The following is a 5831-nucleotide window of genomic DNA, read 5'->3' as shown; positions in this document are numbered from 1 at the left end:
TGTCGACCATCTGTGTTGACAGGCTTAAAATGTCCAGACTTTGGCAGTTAATCTCTAAGCAACCACAACTGCTATTGGTAGCCTCAATACATGGATCTCATCTATGCAACACCCTCTTCAACCTCCACGTCCTGCATGTCTCAGTCAATCCTTGCAACTCATATATTCAACTTGATCTGGTATCCTATCCCATGTTCCAGCACCAGATCACTTCTTCCTCTTTTACCTCTTGTTTTTGTTTTCATCCAAGTTTATCTTCACAAAACCAAGAGTGGGAATGATGGATACATTTTGTAGCCATCATCTACCCTTGAGAACACTCCTACCTGAATTAGTTTTTCCTCCTCAAAAACCCTATTGCTTTCCTTCTCTAGTTTTGATCACAAAACTACTTCTAGTTTTATTAAATATTTTCAAGAAATTTCTTCAAACAAAACAAAGAACTGAAATGGGTTTTATTTCTCATCCCATTTCTACCAAGTACTGATTTCTAAAACATTATTTTCTATCTTGCCTTCTTTTTAACAAAAGGCTTGTTTATGGTACTTATACCATTCCTTGTTTTCCTCTTGCTTATTTTACATTTGAGAAAAACTCTACCTTACTTGAGAAAGTAAGTAGAATATTTTGAACTCCTATGTTCCAACTAGTTTCCTTTCAACATTTTCAAATTCCATTCCACTTTAGTTCATCCCCAATTGTCCCTAGACAATTGAGGTGTTTTAAATACTTTTCAAATGAATCCTTTTTCATATGGCAACACTTGCACATCTTATGCACACCTCTGATCTACTACATTGTATTCCCCCATCCTCCAATTCTTGATCAAATGGATGATCATTTGATACTTTCAAATCACTCCCAATTGACCTCTTATTTGAAGAACAAGTTATATTTTATCATACCCATCTCAATCCTCTATTCTTTTCCATTATCACATTGACCTCATGAATTGATGATTTATGTCACCATATTCATCCTTGTGAGTATATCGTTACTTCACTCACCATCTCTCATAGCCTTGATCTACCATTGTCTAAATCACCATCACCACCATCATATCTTAAACACCTCTTTTATCAGGTTAGAATGCCACCACCATCTACTTTAGCACCCTTGTGCATTGTTATCACTTTACATAAAATTCTATATCTCTTTAGGCCACCATTTTTGTAAAATGTGAGACACTCAACCTTGGGTGTCATGCATGTGTGGCAATACTCTCTTGATGATCACTTGTGCATGGCCACAATCTTGGCCGGCCATGCCATGCATGGCACACAAGCATCATGCTTCTCCATCCCTCTCTCCCTCACATAGTTATTCCACCTTGGGAAGCATCTCCTCCTTTGTCCCTTCCCAATGCCACAAATAAATTTCAGCTTGGGTCAAATATCTCTTCCCCAAGCCAGCCACCCACCTCCACCAATCAAGAAAGAGGCAGCCAACCCCTCTCCCTCTATAAAAGGCCCTTGGCCGGCCAACTCCTCCCCCTTTTGCTTCTCATTTTTGCACTCTCCACTCACTCCTCCACCTTATCTACTCCCTCACACTCTTCTCCTACCTCTCCCCACGAGTTGCTGCTCCTCCTAAGCTCCATGGCCGGCCATGGCCATGGAAAACACTCCAAGATGAAGCTCCCTCCTCCCTCAAGCTCCTCCTCACCATGAGAGCATCCCTCTCCTTCTTCTCACCAACCCTAGATGGTTTTATCTCCTCTTATTCTTCCTCCATTGCTAAGATTGGATCATGATGCAGGTGCATGTTGGTCCAAGCATGGAGAAGCTTGAGCTATCCTCAGATCTGAAGTTCTTGAGCAAAGTTCGTCAAAATCCCTAGTAATTTCTGCTATCTTGCTGTTTCAGATTCTGGTACGATCTTGTAAAATCCGCCAAAACTCGTGTGCAGATCCAAATTGAGTGATTCAAAGTTTCACAGATGTATATTGAAAAGATCTACAACTTGGCATTGGTCTCATCCTCAAATTAGTTACGGACTCGCCTCGGTAAATAAAGTTCTGTAAACATGCAGAACCACTGTTTGTTAGATTTGTTCCGTTTTAAAAAACCTTTTTGAGCAAACTCAACTGTGGGTGAAAGCCCTCTTCAGTACCTTCATTTTGGCGTCGGTTTTACTTCAAATGACCTCCAGAAACTGAAATGGTTCACAGATCAAGATCTGGTCAGATCTGACTTTGTCGAATTAAACCAGGAGCTTGGAAACGAATTTGTGAATGAAACAAATTGGGTAAGAACCACCTATTCAATACCTTTCAGATACAGATGACCTCATATTTTTATGAGTTTTGTACGATTTTTGGTGAATTAAACTTGTTCTGTGTGTTCTGCAGACATGGCTGTTAGCTTTTAAATCACCAAAAATCCATCTTTGAACCTAATTGAGTGATTCCAATTCTGTAGGACTACTGAATGTTTTCTTAATCATCTCAAGCAAGTTTCAAACATTTATCTATTATGAAAATCCAGAGGTAAAGCAAATGGTAAAGACATACAGTAACCTTGTCAATCCATTTGTGAGAGTTTCAGAAACAATTTGAACCCAAATCCAATTGTGTATGCATCTCTGTTTAAAAATCTTTCAAATGCCAGTGGTCTCATATTTTTAGGATTTTGCTGCGATTTATGGCTTACAGATCTTGTTTTCTGTACAGTCAGATTCAAAGAAATTCCTAAATTTGTAGGATTAATATTTTTGGGTGAATCCAAATGGGTTTGTCTTGTATTAGTACTGGCCATCTAGGAAAAATACTGTTAGTCTCTATTCATGCATTTTGGTTACTGATTTTAACATGTGTGTGCTATATGAGTTGTTGGTCCAAAACTTTTTGGTTTATTTAAAACCCTTGACCAACTCTTTTATTTAGAACTGGGCAACCTTTGTTTTTTTTGCTTGCAAAACAAAACCTCTGCAACTCAACTTTAGCTCTATGGTTTTTCTTAAGTTTTCAAATGATCTGGAATATGGTTTGCTTCCTATTTTGGAGGTAGTGTTATGTGAACAAATTAAGTTAGGAAAATTGTTTTCTACTATTCCAAAAATGTTTGAAAATGTATTGTGAATGTGTTTGATGCCAAACTAATGCTCTTGTCCTCTTTATGATGTCATCTACTAGGGGATGTTTGGTTTATACCATGGTGATAACCGAGAGAGGCAATTGCTAAGTTGTGATGCACTCATATCTCTACTAGGTAAATAAATGGGGTTTTCTAAATTAAAACTCTTAAAGTTGTTTTGTGGTATCTATAAGTCCTTTGTATAGTGGCCCTTATTTGATTGGTTAACTTATGATTGTTGCATGTTTGTTTTGTTGGTACAATGTGATTGATTGTGTTCCTTTTATATTTTCCGGCGATAGATGCGAACAATTCCGGAGAAGAAGAAGTGGAATCGGACGAGGATTTTATTTATGATTGTTGGGATTCTTATATTGATGGAGTTGAAGAAGTCCGGGGACAAATAAGCCAAGGCAAGCCATCTTTTGATCTCTCATTCGGTGTCTAGTTGGATGTCCTTTGTTGATGTTCAAAGCACCTTGGTTCTATGTGTGTTGTTCTCCTTAATATTGTCATCTATATTTGGTTGCTAGTGGAGTACTCCCTAGTGGTGATACTCCACTACTGTCTTTGTGATTATGGGATGCATGGTATCATGTCCGTGCTATTCCACTTGGTTATCTTGTATGCTCAACTTGAGCATGTTCCATCTCAAGATAGTAACTTACACCACACCCACCACTCTTGTAGTCTAAAGGTATCAATGTCATGATCTTGGCGTTTTCTCAACATTGAGAGAAAGATGTTGTGTACCCTATTGGAGAGTTTGTTGGATAGTGATTCTCCACTACCAAAATTGATTAGATAGTATCACAAATCTGAGTTTATATTCCTCCTTGGGTTGAATTATTACATGCTTACCTTAAGCAAGTATGATTCACTCCATTACCCCTTTTTAAACACCATCTATGTCGTGATGACCCTCATCTCGGCCGTGGCACATTAGTAGTTCAACTCATGAAACTATAGGTTGGGAACCCCTCAAGGCTTACCTTGTTGTAAATGTTTTATGAAAACCTTGGGTAAGTTAACACTACCCGAGAGAAGGTTTTTGGAAGAGAAAACGTTTTGAACAAGGTTATTCGGAGAAATATGGTGAATTGTTGGCAAGCAAAGGAAGTGTGTGGGTTTTGTTTTCAAAGGAGCACTGCGTATAAGTGTACGCCAGCCCAACTTTTATTCGCGCAACCACATTATCCAAAGTGGGCACGGCTTAGTTCGTAGTCTATTGAGATTGGCATGAGCACCCTTCACAACTTTCTAGGGAGAGTCACGACGACCTCCGACGCCGGGTTGCGCTCTGGAGGAGGCAATACACTGTCTTAACTGATAGCCGGACGATTACTGAGGGTCTTCTGTCATGGCGCCGGAGATACGCTCAAAAGGAGGTATGCTGCCGGGGTGCCGGGAAGGGGTAAGCCCGCAGGGAAGGACTTGTGCCAAGGGAGACGGGCGAAAGACTATGATTGGTTATTCGAGACTCGCATACTTTCGTATGACGATCCGGGGATGATCCCGGCGGATTTATCAGTTCTTGTGGGGAAAGTGTGCAAACTCTGCAGAGTCAAATCTATTCGAATAGCCGCGTCCGCGGTCATGGACGGGTTGCAAAGGCCAACCTTAACCTGGGCTTGAGTTTTGTTTTAACAAATGCTTTGCAAAGGAAGTGTTGTGTTAATAGATGTACCGGAAAGGTACGGAAAAGGGCGTGTGTTGACCATATGGAGATGGTCGTGGAAAAACTGAGGCCAAGTGGGGAACTCTTTCCTAGTGTTTCATGAAGAAGAACTCTTCTTCAATAAAGATATAGATATGTCATAGGATTTCTCTAGTATTCCCATCAAATGAGATGGCGGTATGCTAACTCTTCTTCAATAAAGATGTAGATATGTCATAGGACTTCCCTAGCAACCCCATCAATTGAGATGGTGGTATGCTACCTTTCCTCTTATAAGGATAGCTAGATGACCTTGAAAACACCATAGTGTCCGCATCAGTTGAGATGCCGGCATGCTATATCCACAAGAGAAACTGATCCTCTTATGCATGCTATATCCACAAGAGAAACTGATCCTCTTATGCATGCTATATCCACAAGAGAAACTGTTCTCTCCCTCTTGTCTTCTCTAGTTAGACTTGTATTCACCTTCTTGATGGTTTGCGAGTACAATTCCAAATGTACTCACGGCTTTGTCCCTGGCTATTAACTTGGCCAGACTATGAGGAGGACTACGAAGATGATGGAGGTTTCCAAGATGACTATGCGACCTAGGACGATTTCCAAGTCAGCCGCATGTAGGTCTAAGGCATGACTTGGGCCCGACGACGTTGACGTGTATCCGCTGCTATTTTTGTGAACTCGCCCGTTGTGGCATTTATGTAAGACTGGGTCATGTGACCCCGATGTTGTAAGACTTATTTATTCGGTACTGTAATGGATGATGAAATCTGGATATTCAGTTCGGTTATATGCTCACGGTGCACTGATCATGGGATCGTGAGTTGAATGCATAACAGGGTATTTCGGACAGTTAGTCCGGGGTCCCCACAAATATGGAATACTATGTCAAGTTGATTATTGATCTATCATATATGTGTTGTTTATGATCTTGCATGCTCTCCGTTGCTAGTAGAGGCTCTGGCCAAGTTGATACTTGTAACTCCAAGAGGGGGTATTTATGCTCGATAGTGGGTTCATGCCTCCATTGAATCTGGGACAATGACAGAAAGTTCTAAGGTTATGGATGTGTTGTTGCC

At 40.5% G+C, this 5831-nt stretch overlaps 1 long non-coding RNA gene across 1 annotated transcript; it reads left to right on the top strand.

The window, feature by feature from the left end:
• The first annotated feature begins 1510 nt into the window (after positions 1–1510).
• Positions 1511–3831, top strand: LOC127326942 (uncharacterized). Its single transcript, XR_007868257.1, has 3 exons — positions 1511–1821; positions 1909–3209; positions 3377–3831. It is a non-coding gene; the product is annotated as an uncharacterized lncRNA (long non-coding RNA).
• The last annotated feature ends 2000 nt before the right edge of the window (positions 3832–5831 follow it).

The sequence above is a fragment of the Lolium perenne genome, chromosome 3, assembly GCF_019359855.2.
Source record: "Lolium perenne isolate Kyuss_39 chromosome 3, Kyuss_2.0, whole genome shotgun sequence".
Lineage (NCBI taxonomy): Eukaryota > Viridiplantae > Streptophyta > Magnoliopsida > Poales > Poaceae > Lolium > Lolium perenne.
This window is presented reverse-complemented; position numbering and strand designations above follow the sequence as displayed.